The 21,846-nt window shown below is 43.2% G+C and overlaps 2 long non-coding RNA genes across 3 annotated transcripts in view; both read right to left on the bottom strand.

Moving 5' to 3' along the window:
• LOC118215771 overlaps nucleotides 1-4,463 on the bottom strand; it is a 55,682-nt gene extending 51,219 nt beyond the window's left edge. The window contains exons 1-3 of the long non-coding RNA XR_004762886.1: nucleotides 4,429-4,463; nucleotides 798-855; nucleotides 573-616 (exon numbers count right to left, since the gene is read on the bottom strand). This is a non-coding gene — a long non-coding RNA (uncharacterized LOC118215771). The remainder of the gene's footprint in view (nucleotides 1-572; nucleotides 617-797; nucleotides 856-4,428) is intronic.
• LOC118215772 overlaps nucleotides 4,462-21,846 on the bottom strand; it is a 73,975-nt gene continuing 56,590 nt past the window's right edge. For both annotated transcript variants that reach the window (XR_004762888.1, XR_004762889.1), the window contains exon 3: nucleotides 4,462-4,589. This is a non-coding gene — a long non-coding RNA (uncharacterized LOC118215772). The remainder of the gene's footprint in view (nucleotides 4,590-21,846) is intronic.

The raw sequence follows: 21,846 nt of genomic DNA, 5'->3' as shown, positions 1-21,846 counted from the left end.
TCACCCATCCTAGTTACTTAGGAGCAGTGGGCAGCCACAGCGCAGACCAACTCCAGATCTCTGTGGCCAGTGCCTGACGTACATGTATTTTTGGTATGGGAGGAAACCAAAGTACACAGAGGAAATCCTCAAAAGTTCCAGGCAGAGAGGATCTGGCCAACCGGGACTCATTTTTGTGCGACAACGGTACTATATGGGTGTGAGACTATGTGTGTGTACATCAGTCACTTAAATTGTCCCCTGCATGGCTGCCTCTCTTCCAGTGGATAATCTAAGGTTCTGGTCTACCTTATCCATCTGGAATTTGGGTGATATGAGCTCACTTCTACACTGCTGGGTGCTGGACATGAGCCCTGGTGTGCCATACATTGATGTGTTTGGGGATAGGACCCCATCAGGTGATCGGACACCTCTTCTCTAACTACACCACCTTGGAGCTGCCGCACTCTGCTGGGCAGCCATCTTAGGAGAGTGTGGCTCCACACTCTCGCTCTCTCCACCTGCATGGCAGTGACCCACTGGAATGAAGGGCTGATGGGTAAGGCAGGGGTGATGGGTTTTGAACCTCTTACCTGAATGGCACCATAAATTCAGCCATCCGGACATCAGTATGCACCTACAAAGCAAAAAAGAAAAAGAAAAACAATCCTTTGTTATCATCCAGCAGACCCACAGCTATATCCATGCATATTTCCATCACATCCCTAGAGGGAAGACCGTTATACTGTTATACCATGCAATCACATTACAGCCTAATGGAGAAATGTGAGGTGCTTATATGAAATTGTGATACTCACGCGAGAGCATAGCAGTGCTTCACAGAATCTCTCCCTTATTCTGCCGTGTATATGCAGCCTATCAGTGGAAAGACCAGAATACAAATAGAAATAAATAAATACTGTATGCATGCAGTTCAATGTATGTGGTTTTTTTCATTTTTTTTACGTGGGATGGCTCATCTGATCCAATGATGTAATGCAATGAAAGCTACTTTAATTTCATGTGCATTCATGAAATACGCAAGATCAAACAGGACACACAGACTGTTTCAGTGTAATAGTGGCACAGACACACAGCATGTTGATGTGTAAGAGTGGCACAGACACACATTATGCTGATGTGTAACAGTCACACAAACACACCGACTGTTGATGTGTAACAGTGGCACAGACACACAGACTGTTTCAGTGTAAGAGTGGCATAGACACACACACTGTTGATGTGTAACAGTCACACAGACTGTCAAAGTGTAACAGTCGCACAGGCTCACACAGTGTTGAGGTGAAAGCGGTACTGGCTCATATCATGTGACAATGGTACAAAAAGACTCTAAACAGAATGCCACAACAGCCCTCTTTAACTAAATTCGCTGTTTTCTTAACAGCAAGAGCTTTTTTACTCTAACAGCCCTCAGGATAAGAGAATATCAGCCAATATTCTATATCCTCTGTTAAAGTTAAAAGTTACTTTTCTAAGGCAAGGATGTATTTACTTTATTCATCCTCCAATAAATTCAGAAATATAGATTTTAGAAATCTTTATATTTCAGTAGTCCTTCAGTCATTCTGCGTACAAGTAAAGAGCTTATCAACTTTAGCATCAACAATATGTCTTCAATTTGAACATTTTGTGTTTGGAAAGCAGTTCCTGTAAAGACATTTCAGAGCATGATCTATTCTATGTCTCACCAAAAAGTGACTACAATTACGTATTCACTTCAACAGATTTGGTGCCATTTATAATGTGCCATTTATAATTCATATGTGTGGTGTGTTTCAATGATATAAATTCAGTGGGGGCAGGTCAGTAAAACAGCACCGATGTGAGGACCGCAACGTCCACTGAAGGTCAGAGCAGGGACTGAGGGAAGTTCTGCAACGCTGCTGGTCCATGACTGGGTGTTGATGCCCGGAGATGTCAGACCCCAGTGGGTGTCGAATACACTGCCTGCTGGGAACCCCAGGGCCCTGACACATACAGCGCAGCGCATACTGTCCGTACCAAAACCAGTTATTATCGAAACATTTCACAGAGAAATTACAACCTTCTCCGCCTTCACAGCTTAATGCCATGTAGGGTTCGGCAAATTACAACTCTGCTTACTACCTGAAGCCTGAGGTTAAAAAAAAAAAAACTAATCCCTGAGCTATCTTAAAAGACACAGCAACTATTCTTATGGGGAGTACATGCCACACGTGTGTAAAGGAAGGCCAGGGGTGGTGAGTTCTGTCACCGTGAAAGCAATGTACACTGCTTGCCATTATAGTGAATGAGTGATGTCATATGCTATGACAGAAGTAGAATATAGTAAAATTATATTGATACCTGCTATATTAATACAATATCAGGATATTGCAAGGCTTCACACACACACACACACACACACACACACACATATATATATATATATACATATATGGGCAAATATACAAATTATTTCTGCATATTTATCGTCACAGTTTGAAAAAGTTAATTTATTTAAAATATATTGCAGTATATTTAAATTGACATTATAGATCAACATTTGCTTGGAACATAATATTTTGTTTCTACTAGCCTGAACAGTGTAGTCTCAGGCCATTAGTCTTAAATGTTTTATCCATGTAATCAGATATTTTCCAAACCAATAGCTGACTCACTCAAATTCACAAAAAAAAGTATACTCACAGTTCATTTTGATTTAAAGGGGGAAATGTTAACTGAATCCAGGCCTTTATTTAACTAATGTCTGAATTATACACTTCATGTGCACATGCACATTTCTGTTGTTAAGCAACAGGCAACCAATTGCTGCTCAGTAGAATATATCATACATTTAGCTATTTATGCCTTTCGGAAAGAAAGAACGTGCTCAGCATACAGCAAGCATTTACAGAAAACAACTTGTTTTTTTCCTATTCGATAACTAAATGAACTTACACAAGATGGCAGATAAGGATTATATCTTTAAATACCAATAAGCACAAAAAGGTTATTTTGCTTAAAATTCTGTTGTGTCACATTAGCGTTAAGTGCAGTGCAAACGGTGCAGTGCTCTTTTAGACACGTTCAGGTGTAGCAAATGTATCTGAAACACACATCCGGATGTGCACCTGGAAACTGGGTTTTATTTGTCGACTAGTCACAGTTTCCTCTAGAAAGGAGGTAAAACTAATAAAGACTCTGACCTGTGAAAGAAAAATGTCTCATAAACCTCAGTAGTATTTAACTGAGCCATAGTTTTTCTTTGTCTGAGTGTCGGGCTGCCCACACGCCCTGGCTAGGCAGCTCTGTTTGGTAAACAGACGTCCTGAGCAGACTCATATTTCCTTCCACCTGCCAGAAGCATGCAGGTCTACCACAATAAAGAAGATGGAATGCAACACCTGTCTCTTTTAAACTCCAGACCAGGGTGTGTCCAAAAAAAAACCTCATACCCAGCTGTCCTACACACATCCAACAATGCGGGTAACTGCCAGGTACTGTAAGAAACACATGGTTGGTCTTAAACAGATCATATACACACACACAACATGGTGCGCATTATAATCTTCTATTGAGCAGAATTGTACGGTATGGTGGCTTCTATGTCACCAATGTTGGTGACCACGTTGTCTGTATCGCAGAAGTAATTCAAAACAATGGATCCCAACAAGTGTTTTGCAAAGGGCATGACGCACACTAATTTATGAAAAAATAAAGAGTAGATAAAACAACTAGTTCATCTTGTTTTTTAATCAGTCCACTCAAACCCCAGCTAAGAGACACAGACCATGTCACCTGGTTCTCATGGCCAAATCATGTTTTCTTGTGGGGTGCAATGTTAACCCAGAGCACTCAAACTACTGCAGAGACAGAGAGAGGAGCGCGTTCCTGGGGTCAGGGTCAGCACAGTGTACACTGTGACATAATGAGAGGAGTGTGGAAGGTGATGCGTCCAGCCTCTCTTTAATAAATGCCATAAATGCCAGAGATGTTCAATTTCCCACAAGAATGCCTGTGTGTTTTCACAGGAGAGCCTAAACCTGCAGCATTCGATATAATCAAAACAGGGAGACTACTGAACATGTAAAGGTAAAAAATAAACTCAATCCAGTAAGCTGTGACATGCGCGAGACAGGAAAGATTAATACACTTGGCACGAAAAGCACACGACAGACGCTTAATAATGGTTTGCGCTCTGTGACCCCGGCTCACGACTCGTGATTACACTTATTTCAACACAGCCCTCGTACATTTACAAATGTCTAATTGCCACCGCTCTGAAGATGCCATGTAACACTGGAAAAAAAAAAAAGTAAGGATGAGAATGCTAAAGGTGAAGATGTTAAATGGACACTCCCCGCTGTAGACAAGGCGGAGACACAAAAGCACAACAGCCAGGAGAATGGGAATGAGAATGAGGTGGTAAGGCCCCATAACGCCTGGGCCCCACCGTAAATCGTGTACCTGGACGAGGGGCTCCTGTGTCCGCTTGCGTGCGGGTCCCTCCGCAGACGCAGGAGATGGATGTGTCCTTCCTGGGGCTCTGGCTGGCTCTGCCCAAGCTCTCCGCGCTGCTGAGAGATCCTGTGTTCCCGGTCGTCCGGCTATCGAACCACGTAAGAAGGCTGAGAGCGGTGGAGAAAGAAAATCAATCCGTTGTAAAGATCTGTGCGCCCGTCTGAGGAAACTGCAGTTCTGCCTCCCAACCGACACCTTGAGCGCTGTGCCAAGCCGCCAACTGGCCCGGTCACCAAAAATGTCCTGAGAATAGGAATGTGGTGCCCATCGATTACACTTTTTTGAAGAGCAAGGACTAGAATGAAAGACCAAAACGAAACGAGTAACTTTCACTGAAACATTGACTGAAATAACTGGCCACAGAGGAACACTTTTCAGGCCATTCTCTCACAACATAATTCTGTGCTGCAACACGTTAAACAGGAGCAATACAACAAGGTCAGTTAACTGGCATTGAAAAACAGGTTTTAAAAAAAGGCATATTTATACAGAATCCTTAAAAATATGCAGAATAACAAATGGCAACCAACACAGTGAAGGAAAACAATTTGGCTCACAGCTTAGATACATTCTATTTCTTTTGGGAGGAACAGAACACTTCATGTGCCTCTGTCTCTGGGTCAAAACAAGGGATAACCTCTTTAGCCCTGAGACTTCTGACCAGCAGGTCAGCCCGCTATGGCAGACTAGTGAATACATTAATAAATAATGCTGATCGACATTACACGATTACCAGCTACATTTCTGGTAAAAACTAAGAGTGAAAGAGACAGAAGAGAAGGCAGACAAAGACAAAAAAAGATCAGAAAGACAGACCCCATGTATGTGCCCAATGTAACAGCTGCAATCCCCATATATCCCCGTGCTGGCTCAACACTGCAGGAAGAAAGACACAGAGCCAAGATGGAGGCCCAGAAAAACTGGGATGACAATCCATTAGTGAAATTAATAAAACTGTGAAGGAAAATAGGAGTTTAGAAATCCAAAAAAAGGGACACAGCCGAATGCTTCCTCCCTCTCCTTGCCTCATTTAATCGTAGTCCATTGACAGGCAAAACGATCACTTCCCATCCTTTTTACACTCTGTGTAACAAAGATCCACAGATTCCCTCTTTCCCAGCTAAAAAAAAGCAAAACTGTGAACTCCTGTTTCTCGGTCTTGAAATCAGCTCCTCCTTTTGCTCCGAATCTCCCATTCTGTGTGCAATCCACGCCGATATACCTGCTTTCTTTCTTTCTCTTACAATCTGTCTCTCTCTCTCCCTCTCCCTATTCTCCCCTCCTAAACTGATCAATACTTCATTTAAATCATGACATTAGCACACTACAACTGAAAAAAAGAAGATTGGAAAACTGAGCTGGCCCTCATGTTAAACGGTAGGGGAAAAAGCTTTTTTGTAACGAAAAGACAAAATATTTTAATAACACGTATTGTCAAAGCCTGAAAATATATGCACGCGTTCCGGAGGCTGTATCATTGTTTTCTTTAGAATTCCCAAGCTTCAATCTGATCAATATTTCATTTAAATCCTGACAGAAGCATGCTATCTGAATATCTGCGGGTGTCAAGCAAAGCGACTGCAGTTTGGTAATTATTAGCTGAAATATGAAAATAGCGGATGTTAAGGGGTCAATAAAAGAAAAAATACTTTTAAAGAATTTTACGAAATGATCTCCCTGCACAAAATGCCCTCATAAGTGCACGTACACATGTAATTTTAGCAGTCACAATTAGCACAGTCGTCAAGCTACATAATGCAGAGCACTATGAAGAAAGACCTGTATATAATCATGGGATAGGGTGTTTCCTCCCTGTTTTTAATAGCTCATCTTCATGTGCTGCCATTAATCATAGATACCTGGGAGTTCTGGGAGTTGCGGGTCTTATTATAGAAAAGCATATCGTGCCAGATCCTCTAGAGTCTAGACGGTACCATCCCACGCAAAACAACTGGGGTGCAGTTGAGGGGGTCAGGTTCTTACATCAAAAATCAGGATACGGAGCACATGGGATAAGCAGGAAGATGAACATAGGTAAACATATAAAATGGTGGCATTATTATGGGCCAGGAGTATCATGATATTATATAAAGTCAGATGTCATTGTCCTTCAATGGGCAATTAGACAGACCCAAGATGTAAGTTATTGTTCAGAGTGGCTGTATTTTAAAAATAAATCTAACTAGCCTGCTTGCGGTACCCTGATCCCTGCTGCTGCAGCCCAACAGTAAAAAGGGAGGGGGTGGGGGGTAGAGGGAGCAGGTCCCCTTCTCCCCAGGCCCTCAGAGCTGAATTGGGATATGGTCATTACCATTTAGCCTAGTATTGATCTTCCTGCTAAATATCCTTGGCCTCGGTAGAGTCACAGAAAGCAACACACATGCACGCGCACACACACACACACGAACACACAATAACACACACACACATAAAATGTCACAGAGTCTAATAACAATCACTGTTTTTGTTTATTAGCAGAAAGAATTCTATTCAGATCAGTTATAGAAATAATGTGATTTGTCATGCACATATACATTTTGAACTGGCCATAAAAAAATTAACTGGCAAAATAAGTAAGTAAATAAATAAATAAATAAATACTGTTGCTGAGAGGGGCAATTTGTCCCTGGAATACTGCAGGCACATTCAGCAAAGTAATGCATCTAGTCGCCATGACAATTCATGAAGAGGAACTAGAACTAGAGGACGACTACTCTGAAGGAGGCTTTGAAAACGGTCCAAAATCTCAAATACGTATATCATGGGAAATCAAAAAACATATATATATATATTTTTTTTTACAAATATTTGTAGTTGAATTAGGGCATATCTTTCAAATGCACCACACATGCAAGCAATTCCTTATCCCTCAGTCCAGAGAGGTATAGGGGACAAGACTGGAGCGCTCAAATGCAAACAGTAACAGCACCTGCTCACTTCCTTCCTACTAAACTAGAGACACTGCAAAAGACAGACAACAGAATGCAAATGCCTCTTTCTGGAATGATTGTTAAATGTTCCTTTTACAAAAAAAGAAATCACGTTATTTAGAAGGGAAAGGGCTAAGGACTCATAAATCTTGGAACAATGTAGCCGAGGACACTAAATATCTCCTCCATGTTCATGAGAGTTAACTCCACATTCATGTCTTCAGATTCTAGTCAGCTAATAGAGACTGCCTTTAACCTCATTCACAACAGAGCCAATGTCCTCAGCCCCTATAAACCAACATGGTCAATTATTTCTTCACCTCCATCTAACAAGGACATTTTAAAGCACAGAGCATGGAGAGCCCAGCTGAATAAGGTTATACTAGGTTTATATCTGTGCCCATTTTAAGGTGGACAGACTGTATTATAAAACAGTTATGAGGAGCACAAAGCCAATGCCCTTTACCTACTCAGATTTTCCAACCTCTTTCAAATACAATATAATACAGCATCGGTACCAATATGAAATCGTTCAACAATAGCCGTGCTTGCAAGGAGGTATACTGGTATTTTACATAAATTTATTTTTGTTTTATCCATTTCTCATTTTCAATGAAGGAAATAAATTCAGTGAGAGAGAGAGAGAGAGAGAGGGAGAGAGAGGGGAGGGGGGAAGAGAGAGAGAGAACAATAAACAAAGATGTGATTGCTGATTTCTAGCTGTTTCAAGAAGCCGTGCCTCAGAAGGACACCTTTAATATTTGGACTTTTCACGTCACTAGCGACTAAATCCCTAGCAACCACCATAGCAACGCACTCCGGCATCAACGTGAAATGCATGGTAAGTCCTTTCCTGCCACCAGCCAGAGAAGAAAAAAAGAAAGGATATGCCTCAAAGGGCAGAATTAAACCGTGAGTGAGAAGCAGACATATAGAAACGAGCCAAATGAAGCCAATAACAATAATTACAAACAAACAAAAGAATTGTGAGCTTGTGACGTATACCAAACAATGCAGAATAGTAACCAAGCAATCCAGATGAGAGTATAATAATAACACGGATAGTGAAAATGCATAACAAAAACACGCATTTCCGCTGGAATTAGAAAGGCCGTTTGGGTTTCTTTGACTCTCAACCGGTAGAAGTGGCTATTTTCTCAGTGATGGGAAGCGAAAAAAATAAATAAATAAAAAAAGGCTAGTTGGATCAGAGTTAAAAATGGAGCATGTGGTTTACACCAGCAGGATCACCCCACTGAGCAGGGCCCATGGCAGGTGAGCCACCCCCTCTCTGACCCCGACCCTCTTCCTTCCCTCACCCAAGCTGGATTTCCTGCGCCAAGGTAACGACCTCAAAGCGAGCCCTCGTCTATCGGAAATTCAAGGTTTCCAGCATCTGGTTTTCTGCTTTTCCGCGATTCCCTTTTTCTGAGCCCTGATGAGTTCAGTCAAACTTCATTAAGTTTACGGCCCCGGCCGGAGGTCCCTTGTGGCACGCTACACGAAAGAGCCCTTCCCAGGGCGGCCAGCAACGGGGCCATGCTGAGAGACACTTTACTGCCCCCACTTCCTCTCTTTGCTCGCTACCAGACACTGGGATCCGGCAGGAGAGGGCTCCGGGTGGCTCCAGGTTGCTTCAGCACCTGACAACTAATCCAGGTTCGGCTTACCCAGCAGGCCTAACTTTAGCTCCAAACACTATAAGCAAAAGTCCACGCTGATCTGGGATCAGTGCTTGGGGGGGGGGGGAGAATTGACAAGCGCCCAAAAGTCTCCTGGGTTCCAGAGAACAGTTTTCACTCACAGCTGTGATACAACATAATGCAAATACTGTAGGCCTACATGAAATGCTCATTTGTTGGCTATGATAACAGCCACCATATTGTACAGTAAAGATTCAATTTTAAACATCTGGTTCTCTCTATATGAAATTTACAACTCAAGTTCATAACTAAAACTAAACTAAATAAAGACTCAAAATAACTAGGTGCTACAAAAACTACTTTTTGAATCATTTGTTGGTTTCTGCTTTTACACAAAATGAAGTTGCTTGAATAACAATGTGCAGGTACACAATGTTAAGGTCCATATAAAGGCATGCTGCAGTTTTTCATTTTAAATCAAATTCCCAACCATCATTCATGAAATACAAAGGACGCACGACAAATGCTAATTTTAGATCCTAATATTCCCGATATTTCTGTGAATTCACCATTGTGAAAACCAATTCCTTGCTGTTCAGCCTATATAACCAACTTAACTGTCAAGAAGGCCACAGCATATTCACACTTCAATAATAGAATAAAGCCCACTTGGTTGTGAAAGCTTGTGTTGTTATAATGCATAGCAGAAAAACCTACCCACTTACCAATCATTTATTGTGATTTATTTGCGAGTGCTTACAATACAAACAGCACAAGAATTTTGTCTGGGGCAGATTAGAAGAGCTGGCCATTGGAAAATAAATGGCAGTGGTAAACAGGAACATCCACGAAGTATTTATAGCCAAGTCAGGGCAGAAATGCACTCACTATAGTGCTCCGAGTGGCTATTACACAAATCTTAGGCCTGACCTATGGTTTTAAGATGCTATGTCTTGACAGAGGAAGCCCAGGCAGTCTACAGTAAAGCAATTCAAATTTCCATTTAGGAAAAATAAAAAGGACCAAGCAGTGCTTTGAAACAAAGAAAAGGGTGCCAAAATAATATATATTTAAGATTAAAAAATATATATATATTTCCTCCAAGAACCATCTTTGAAAAGCTGACGTGAATATTCATTTAAAAAATCAACATATGCATAGTACGGTAATGTATGTAATCCTGCCTCAATGGCTAATCACCAAACTCTGCAATGCTAATTACTATTGTTTCTTTTCATTAAAAAGGAATCCCAACAGCAGCTGCCCCATGGGAGAGGGCTGTACTGTCTACATATAACAGAAACCATATGCCTTTAAGATAAAAAAAAAAAAAAAAAAGCTAAGAGAATTAAAACCAGATTTAAAAACATGCTTAGCCAGTCTATTTTGCTTTCATCCAACTGGGGGATTTATTGCTGTGATGTGATGTTGCGGGGAAGAATTCATATGCAAACACAGCCCCTGAATCAGCAAGATTGCCATGTTAAGTGCAATTAATAAACCCCACAACGGAAGATTATTCTGACAGGATTATTCTCCGTAACAATGCGACACTTGCACCCAATTACACACCAGCAGGGCCTGGAGTCCCTCTCTCTGTCTCAACTGGGTTTCACAGCAGGACCTCTGAACACAGACACAGACATACAAACAAACACGCACGCACGCACGCGCACGCACACACACAAACACAGACACACACACTTGTTATTTCAGGATTCTAATCACCATTTACAAATGATGAATCAAGTGCATTAATATATTTTTGTTTTGGAATTATTATAGGGCTTTTATACAGTGAAATGTAGTGTTTTGTTATCATTTCATCATTTCTTGTTTCTATTTGCATTTCTGCTTGATCAATGGGTGCATGACCAAAGGACCAGGGGCTGTCAGCAGCCATATTATTGATAGAACACAAGCAGATAATAAATAATTCTGCTACATTTTCACTCAGTGCTGGAAAACACACACAAACACAAACACACAGATATGGAATATACAACACACATGTACAAACACATGCCCTAAAACCAAATGAACAGCCCAGAGCCCTGGGCCAATTCAGTTATTCATGCCCTGAATTATAACACCCAGTTTTCATAACCACCCATTATGAACCAATTCATACTCTCAGTCTCCATACCAGACATGCCAGTTCTTCTTGCCTCGCCAGTTTGCCCTTATAGGGCGACTACATCTCTAACAAAGTATGCTGTACGCCAGTCTCTTCATAGACATATCCTCTTCTACCAGATGGGCACAGACCCATTTATTTTTTGCAGAAAATGTCTGAGTGTGATTCAGAACAGAGATTCCTCCAACATCAGTGGTCAGGATAAGGACAAACTTTCTCCCTGCTCACAGGCCGTAAGGCTGAATCACTACACTGGCTCAGACTCACTATCTAAACACTGAGACCAAACACACGCTGTTTCAGACGGGCGGTCAGCTGTGGATTCGAGCATCAGAGAAAGACTTTTCTTACTCATGTGCTCTTTCTGATCTGCATTCCGCTGACTAAGGTGTTCCATGCAGGAGCAGGGATATCACTCCTGATCAAGGAAATCTACAGCCATTTTGCTTCTAGTTCTCCCCCAGTTCAAGAAGATGGCTAAGATTGTGTCTTGTAGTCAATGCACAAATGATAATCATCCTAAGGATGAGAGCAACAAACCAGTTTCTAAACTGAATAAATGATGCTTCTATCACAAATGCATGAGTCTGGACACATTGTTATTTAACCATGCGTGTTGGTCAGGGGAAACTTGACTGTTTCCATTCTATTAAAGCAGAGATGGCACATATCATTGCGTGAATTAAAACATGCTGTTTACAGATGCCTGCTTGAAAGCACAAATAACTATAATGATGATTCATCTGCTTGATTAACTATGATCATTTCTGCATCACTGTACCAAAACACATGCTTTATGTGGAAGATATTTTCACATGGAGTAGGCAATATAATGAAAAATTGTCTTTTTTTTCTTTTCCACCATCACTTTGCCATTAAATTTCTAGAAACTCATCAGACTTTTCCCTCTTTTTTTAAAGAAAAAAAAAAACACTTTCTTTATCAAGAGGCGATCACTTGAGCAGAATCAATCATGTTCTGCTCGGCTTTGCTCTGCTTTGCCGTTTCCAAATCCAATTTCTTCCATGTCATCTCAGTGCACACTTATAAAGAACAGAGCTCTTGATTATCTCCCGCTCTTTCTAGCGCTTTCCACTGGTGCACCATACAATGTATTAAATTAAATGAGGTGTCTGCCAAGCGCACTTCCCAGGTCACTGGCCGTTAGATAACCCCCCACGACACCACCCCCCCCTCGTCTCACCCCACCCCACACTCTGGGGGTGCCTGTACTCAAGGAAGCATACATCCCCAGCCCGGACATGCTTTTGAACCAGCATACATCTGCATACATCACCAGCCAGCACAGCCAGAGAGCTCCAAGGTCTAACGACACCATTTTATAAACAAAGAGCGTCCTGAAACTGTGGTGAGGCTGCTGTCACCAATCAGTCGGGCACTGCAGGAGCACAAACTGTCTGAGGCTGGCACAGCAGTGCTGTTCAATGTGCGAATCAAACTGTAATGATACTGTTCATATATATATATATATATATATATATATATATATATGATGTGGGTTATTTGGCTCACACAATACTCTGATTTCTAAACACCATTTCTTTATCATAGAAGTTGTTTATTTTTAATGATGTGAAGAGAGGCAGGTAAAGCATTGTTTTTAAAGGGAACTAAGAATTAGACAATTATATCACAATCAAATGTCACATATGTTACAAAAGCAATGTTACATATGTCAGAGTTTTGTGAAAAGGGTTGTTTCCGCTGATTTTAGACCCTGCACTGCATGGAACATATGCTCAGGCCTGAATGGGAATTTCCAGTATCTTATCACAAACAGACAGGCGAGACAAATGCTTTCAACAGCAGAACAGAGCAGCGCTGTTCAGCCGGGAGATAAATTAGAGATGGGACTGAGTGAGCCCTGTTAACATAATCTCACCATTCAAGCACACAAATATCGCAAGGGTCCTCATCAAATATTTATGCATATGTAATATACGCCATATAATTATGCACATAATTATGCCACCATATGCATGAACACTGTGGTGTGTGTGTTTGTCTGTGTGTGTGTGTGTGTATGTCCATGAACACACACAGCCTGCACAGCGATTCTGTGAACGGGAGTTTTAGGTCTTCATATGTGTGTGAGTGAGCGTGTTAGTCTGTATTTTGCTCAGGCCCTAGCTTGTGTCCATGTGCGTGCCCACGCATTTATATAAATGTATATTAAAGCGTAAAGTTTTGAAGTAAGTCATATCTCTCCAGTTCTCCACTCTGAAGCTCATTCCCTGGTGATCTCCGGAGATAGCCAGGGAAACTGCAGGGAAAAATCACTGCATCACTTCACTGCCACCGACCCCAACTTCAACTGCTTAATGCACCCGTTCCCTGCAGCACCCCCATCGCCCCTCTGCTCCGCTGCTCCGTGCATTGCACAGGTGAACTTGCACATACGCCTGGGGATCAAATCCAACCCTCCATCTTTCATAGAGCACAACACATCATTTGGATACAGGCTGTTCAAAGCACAAAGAAGCAATGTAATTTTTTTTGTAATTACGTGGATTTTCCCAGGTGTCTGTATGTGTACTTGTCTCACCAAAAGGTATTTTTGAAGCTGCCAAAAAAGAGGGCATCGCTGCTGGCACGAAGAAAAATGAGCCTTGTTCATCTAAACAACTCGGTCCTCCCTAAACCCTTCATCTCCAGAGTAAATCCAAAAATATCCTTTGAGGAGATTTTTCCCTTTGAACAGAGCTAGATAAATAAGGGAAATGAAAAGCAAAGTTTAAACAAATACAGAAAAACACAGAAAACAAACTAATCCTAAAACAAAAAATCTCCTTTAAGGCACCCTGTATGACAGACTTTTTTGTCCTTGCTGATTGTTCTGTTTTGGGATAGAGCTTGCAGCTCCCCCATTCACCTGCTGAACTCAAAAAGCCATTTCCTGTTTTGCCTCAGATCAGTGCCCCAGAAGCATTTGTTTAGGACAAAGCGTAGAAATTATGATAAAGGGCTTTAAAACATCTTTCCCAAAGCTGAAGTGCCTGTACAGGCAGGCTTACACCAATGAGGACGGCTGACTATCCTCCCTGTAGAGAAGTACAGTCTGTACACGGTGTGAATAAAGTGTACAGGCAATATCAATACATGTAGTAAAAACTACTTAATAAAAAAACTACTAAATATCTGTTTATATGAAATATTCTCATTGGAGATCAATGTAGCGGCAAGTTAAACATGCAGCATTTTATTTACTTATTTATTACAGTTTACTGTATGAATACACATAAACATGCACAGAGAAGCACACACGAGCGCACGCACACATATGCACATACGCACACACACACGCACACACAAATGCACGTGCACATACATGCACACATGCGCACGCACACACGCACAGACACACGCACACATGCACACACACACACAGGCACACACATACGTGCACAGACACACACACACAAATATTTTTCAGCTAGAGGAGGCTCGCTCTCGCTCTCCTTTGACAGCACCTCCAGGAAAGGCTATTATTGAGCAGCAGCCATGCGCTCGCCTTCAACCAGCAGAGCACAATAAAAATTCCTTTTCTTTTAATTAATTTTTATGGCCAGTGAAGAGGACGCGCTGACACTTGTCTTGTGCACCGCCAAAGCTTATTTCTATTCCCCTTATCACACTGCTGCTGCTGTGTCTGTGTGTGTGTGTGTGTGTGTGTGCGTGTGCATGTGCGCTTACCCAAGGCAATATTAAAAATAAAAAAAGCAGCCATAGATCCGATTGGTTGTTCTACCAAGGTTGCAGCCAGTTTCACCCATCATGCCGTGCAATCATAAGAAAACCTGTTTACAGGCCATACGCCTGACAAATGCATACATCATAGTATATTATCCCTGCAAGTACACATATATAAAAAGCGACTTGTTCTTGCGATTGCATAGATTGAATTATATAAAGATATTTGTTTATATTTGTTTCTAGAGTGCACATGAGGGTCAGACTGCACCAAACAAATTCCATTACATTCTTGTGCTGTTGTAATTAGCATTGCACCATTCAAAGCAAATAAAAGACACCTCACAATGTACAAACAAAAGAAGACCTCATTCATTAATCTCTGTGACATGTTATGGCAAGCAACTCTCCTCAAAACCAGTCGTCACCCATTTGTCTTTTTTTTTTACAATAAAAAACAACTAATCTCTACATTTTCTCCCATAAGAAACCAGGCATAGTTAAACAAAAAAAAAAAGTAGGGTACTAACTACAGAAGTAGGATCAGTAGGTCCCTCATTGTGTTAAAATTGTGCCTCTTCTAGTCACAGTATACAGAAAACCAGGCCTTACAGAAAATAAAGCTGGTTATGGATCTTTACATGAGAAGCTACATTTGAGTACAGCTGACTGGTAGGTTATAAGCCAGCTATTTTTCCCCCCACACTGACATCCAAGTGGCCTACAGGAAACGTCCGTCGCTATGTATTGAAATTTGGATAAAGAACCTAGGAAGACTGGTCCAAAAATTAATTAAATGTAGCTATTAAGATTAGCTTGATGGGGTCTTGGGGATAACTTCAGGTATTATAGAGGGTAAACGTAAGCAAGGCTCAACATGCCTGAAGGGTTGGGTGGTGCAGTGGTAAGTGGAAAAACTGTGGTGGGTCCAACTATTGACTTTCTTTATTGATTTTGGCAATGGAGTTGAGTGCTTAAAATCACAACAACTTTTAATCCAATGTGATGATTGTGTGTGACCGCAATCCCCCAGAATTTAGTTCAAATCAGTGCCTGCCAGATGTACTAGCTTAGGATAAACTGGCACCCTTTTCCGCCATGGCAATGTGGAAAACCGTCACCGCGGCCCCCCCAGCGCTGATAATGAAAAAGCTGCCCATAAGTCACTTCATACTCCAGTGCCAACTGCTCCGGCTGTCCAAAAGTGGACCGTTTCCGAACAATAATTTCTTCTTGACAGAAAACCAACTGCATTCAATTTAGTTATTAAAGTGATTGCCATCAGGCTGGGGTCATCTTAAATTCCGCGTGTAGTTTAATTTTACCGTTTTCAGCCCCTACCCACACCCCTCTCCTCCCCCCTTACCCCAGACCCACTGGCCCCTCTATTCCAACGCCATATCTCTGCCGTGGGCTTCGACACGGATGTGACAGGCCAGAGTTTCATTTTTACTTTTCATCAAATTTTATGACGGGGTGTCTGAAGTTATGGTCGAGCTGCCGTACTAAAATCAATATATTTATGGGTCCTGACGCAAATAATGAATAATGGAAAAATGCTTAACTACATTTGATCATTATTAGTGTTGTGGGAATGCATTAAAAATGTCCTTGTGACGCGGACTCTAAAAGTGGCGGAGGATGCCGCCACCGTCCGCCGCTGATTGATGGCCTGGAGTGAGTGATCGCAGCGGTAATATCCTCTGCAGCACGGGCTGCCGCGGGAGCCAATGGGAACGCTGTAAACATTTCACCGCGTCCCAGCATGCTTTACTGCCTTTAAAGGAGGAGATGCGCCTGTAATTCTGGGTCTGGCTGCCGCCCGGGCTCATTACAGGAGGCCCCGGCGTCGCCGTCGCTCATCGGACACAGTTACACACCCTCCGGAAACGAACGCCCCGCGGCGGCCGCCATCACGGGAGAATCTGGAGGAGCCGCAATCATTCCGCGCTGTCCGTGTGACTAAATGTTTAAGCCTGCCGGTGTGCACTCGCTATTCTGCTTCAGGGAAATTTGCAGCAATACCACGATTAATGAAGACTATAAACATAAGCTTCCTTGGAACGAATACATGCTATACACTATTTTTCCTTATATGCATAATGTATTTATTTATACACACACACACACACATACACACACACGCACAGACCTGCTTGAAATGTTCACCAGAAATTAATCCTGAGGCTAAAATGATGTGTCTGCAAGTCTTTAAAAATAAAGATGCAGAGAACAGATGCTCGCTCACTCACGCACACTCCCACACAGATAAATGGATGCCCATACGGGGCATAAATGATGTGTAATGCTTCAGCAAGTCAGGTACGCCAAGTGCCGGGTGATCTTTCACTGCCGTGTCAGGAAGCATTTTTGGAAAGTTCCCAGCTCGCAGTGATAAGGATGAGAAAGTGTTCCGTTATGAAATGCCACTTTGAGCAATGTCCTTCAAAACCCTCCGCCATCCGAGAGAGATATATTTGTTCAGACGGAAGAGTGAAAGGTACTTCTTTAAAAGCACACGCGCAGATATTTCTGCCTCGATACCTCGGTGTACAAATAGCTCCGGTGTGCAACTGGGGCGCTGCAAATCACGCACGCGACCGGTGTGCATATTGAACAAACCCAAACAAATCATGACAAACAAGCAGCCTCTCCTGGGCTGCCCATGGGGAGCCATCTGCATTCTGCACTCCATTTTGCATACCTTTACCTGTGTGTGCAGAAGGAATGGGATGTGTCTAGTCTTCCATAGCCTCCCTCTGAGCAAAGGCCCCGTCCTGAGTCCCTCCCACCTCCTGTGACACTCTCTCTCTGCGCATCAGCTCCTGACCGTCGACGTACACTCACAAAAAATCACTCAGGGTAACGCGTGTGAGCTGACCTTTCCCAAAGACACCTAATCAAGCAACAGGGCACCTGATAGACACGGTTGATTCAGCGGCCAGCACCGGCCTGCGTTTCAGACGCTGTTTTCTCTCTCACACGCACGCAGAAACACAGGGCAATCACCGGGGAGCGTGGACACACTGCTGGCGGACACGGTTTTCATTTGAGGGCGCCGATGGGCTGAGCTGTGGTCACGCAGGCTTTTTCCTGAGCATGTTTTCCTGACTGACACCTTTCGCTGACCGCGCCGTACGCTTTCGGATGTCTCCATGCTACACGCGGGGAGGGGGGGGGGGTAGCAGGCCCAGAATCGAATCACTGCAGCATGCAGTATGAAGGGGTTCGCAGTTGGAGACCGCACGTGAAAACAGTATGAGGAAAACAGCAGTAGGGGGGATTCAGACACTGGTGAAGAACCATCAGTATCAAGACTCCACCCCAAAACCCCTCTTTTTTAAAAAAGGGTGCATAACTAGTAACCACAAAAAATGTAAAAAATAACTAAAAAATACCAGTACAGGAGTGAAACAGGTGGCTGAATATATGTCTTACGTGAGAAAGGTAAGGCCGTATTTCAAGTCTCACCAATCGAATTATTTTGGAATAATAAAAAGTTATATTATCAGGCTTAGCTACAAATATCTCCTTGAAACTGAACAGGACTTACAAGAAAATAAAATAGTCCACCAGCAATTTCACCTGAAGTACCACAGGGTTTAGAGAATTTTAAGTTCACTCAGAATGAAAGAGGAGTGTTGCTCTCGAGTGAATGGTTGGACGCACTCTCAGACTGAACAGTCTGAACAGAACAAACTGCACAGATGAACTGAAATTCTTGGAAAATATTAGTTTTCCAAGCTTTCTGTGAACTCTGTTGTAGCTGCACTCTGGTAAATACCCTACTATACACTGCACAATGCTATCTATGAGTATGGGCTGCTGGGTGGTTCATTCGGTCAAGGCACCTCACTATGGGTGCTTGGATGAGCCAGGCGATGCCAGACAGAATCCGAACTGTACCAGTGCTAACTGTGACCGTTAGCTCCACAGGGCAACATCGCCCAGGGTGTGGGAGGAAGCATTCTGTTAAGGGTCTGTTTCCTAGCTCTAGCGACCCCTGCAGGTTTATCGGGCACCTACATGTCAATGCCGTGGTCTTCCTATGACTACACTCTATGCAAGCTTAGCTGTAGAAAAAAATGCAGCCTGGCAACACCTTGTGTTTCGGAGGAGAACCATGAATGACTACCCTCTCCCGAATTGGTACTGGGGTTGAACGTATCTGCGGATGCAGATGGTAGGTCTCTGACAAATCAGAGTGAGTTTTGGACATGTTCAGCCCCAAGTAGGACATCCAATTTATACATAATAATAATAAAAAAATGAATTCAAGGAGTCCTTTGTCCTAGCTAACCTAGTTTAAAACATTCAAACCAATATTTCACAGACTACATTTTTCTCTCTGTGTTGTTCTTATGTAAATGATGTTTGTATAAAAAAGAATAGGCCTAAATTAAGGAGACACAAACATGGGTTGCTTTTCTGTCATTTTGAGGGATTTGTTCTTGTTGTCCACAGAATTCTGAAGCAATTTAACAAATGACTGTTTACATTGATACAAGCAAGTCTTTTTACCTTGGTCAGGATAAACTAATGGTATTTTTGTTTTGTTCTTCGTGTACCTCCAGGACTAATTTCTCCGGATTAATTCAATTGTATTTTTTCCATTCACATTGCTTTTAAAATCTGCTGCCGCCATTTCTCAAAGAACAAAGAGAGTGTTAAGAATCCACTTTGACATCAAATAAGCGAAGGGCACTCCGCTGTCTTTCAGAGAAAACCACAGCAAAGAAAAACATAACCTTCACAGCGGGAACAAAAGTTTCCGCACAGGAAGGCTCTAGACAGGAAGCACACAGTAGTACCGTCTCCTTCTCTCTTTCTCCTTCTCTTTCCCAACACAAACTCTATTGCTTTCTCTAGCGCAAATCTTACTCTCAAAAACTGTAGACACAGAAGTGGATGCACCTCAAAGGTCAGCATGAATATGGTCTATATATAAACTCAGTGACATCACAATACCCTGAGAAGCCCCTCTGTGGGCAGCCATGGTGCAGAAGAGGGGGAGTACTGTCTCACCCATTAGGCCAGCAGGATGGTGATGCACAAAATATATGTACACTCTCCATCTGGATCACATTTACAAGCCAGTGCACTGGGGTGACAGGCACTACAGACTGCCCTTCTATACATGCCAGTACCACAGAGATTGGGTGGAAGATACAGACACGTTCTCACCACAGAGAGTGCGTCTATACCGGCTCTGTACGGTGGGAAGAAATATGGTACAGGCCTCTTCTACAATCCAGTACAGTGTTGGAAAGACTGACTCTAATGCCTGATGTGTGAAATCAATGTTCCCCACCTCCTGGACTTCACCCCTTCCCCACCTCTACAGTACAGTGAAGCTGAGCCAATAAATCATATGGAGGGGAATGCAGGCATTGCTGCAGTACAGTAGAGTTACATGTCATGGAGCGAAAAGGGTCAGAGAAAAATGCCTTTTGGAAAATCCAGCAGAACTCCAGCGCATTAATACAGAACCAACATTTCCCTTTGAGGGAGGATTTTGGATTTAAACACGGTGCCCTAAAGCTCCACATCAACTTAACACCAAGTCTCTCAGCCATGACTTCAGTGATAACAGTAAAGAAGCAAGAAAATTCGCCTTCCGACACAAAGAGGAACTCCACAAAGCTCAAGAGAGGAATGCCACCCACCACCCCCCCACTCCACCCCCCCCCCCACCCCCCGTTTATCTCTTCTCTCACTCTTTTCAACTTTTTCTGTCCTGTCCACCCACTACGCAGTCTCTCTCTCTCTCTCGCACTCACTCCCTCAGCTTGCGTGAATGCCGGAAATATGCTTAGTGGGCCAAGTAGGCTAAACATCGCAAATGACAGTGGGCAGCTTACCTGTGCTCGGAAATGCTGCCGGAGTTTGCTGAACATCCATTACCGCTTTGTACCATTTTGTTCCAATTCATGTATGCAGACAGGACCAGCTGAGCATGCAAAGAGAAAACAGTGACCCGGGCACAAACAGAGGCCCATCAAACTGCCATCAAAGTGCTATCAAACTCCCATCAGAGTTCACCTGCAGCTACAGCGCCTAGCTCCCCGGCCCCCCGCCGTCATCCTGACATGCAAAAGCCCGGCTGCTGTTCATTCAAATCCCATTTTCGTTCAGCCACCCCTTCATTTTCAAGATTCTCTGTTATTACGGCGCTCGAGCTCGCGCTGCGGTGCTCCCATTTCCGCCCCCCCCCCACCAAAAAAAGCATGATAGCTTTGATTGTAAATGCCCAGAACAACAGACTTGCTTTCAAAAGGGCTGCCTCGCTCACTGCCTGCAGGGGGGGGGGGGGGGGGGGCGGTTGGCGGGCCCGCAGGACCCGGGGAAGTGTAACTCGGTTTACATTTCAGACGCCGTATGGGACTGAACATTACTCAAAACGCGCACAGGTTCGAACGCAGGACCCGGAGATTACCGCCATACATTTATGTATATGCAACAAACGCTTTCATGTCTCCGGGCGTATGCGGCGGTACGGTATATGAACTCGGCAAAACACAAAAGGAGACGGTATCAAATGCAAGGCAAACTATAAAGCGCGGGGAATCAAACCGCGGAGCTGGGTGAATGGCTCCTGTTTGCTTTTCATTCCGCGGCGGCGGCGCTGGGGAAATGCAAATGGCCTACTTCAGAGACGACTTCCACTTACTGGGAGAGGTGAGCCTGTGTGTACACTGGGGGGCCTCCAGGATCCAGGGCGGGTGAAATATTATGAAATATTACCAAGGCGTCCTCCCCTCCAGTGGAGCTAACCTTGGAGGCGTGCATGACCTTGTTAACAGGGCTACTGTAGGGATACAGCAGCCTGCAGGCAGGTGGTCTGTCTCCCCATCTCTCTCTCTCTCTCTCTCTCTCCCACACACACACTCATATGCACACGCACACATTTATATATATTCAGGGCTACTCTGTTTTCCCAGCA

The sequence above is a fragment of the Anguilla anguilla genome, chromosome 16 (genome assembly GCF_013347855.1).
Source record: "Anguilla anguilla isolate fAngAng1 chromosome 16, fAngAng1.pri, whole genome shotgun sequence".
In the NCBI taxonomy this organism is placed as follows: Eukaryota; Metazoa; Chordata; class Actinopteri; order Anguilliformes; family Anguillidae; genus Anguilla; species Anguilla anguilla.
This window is presented reverse-complemented; position numbering and strand designations above follow the sequence as displayed.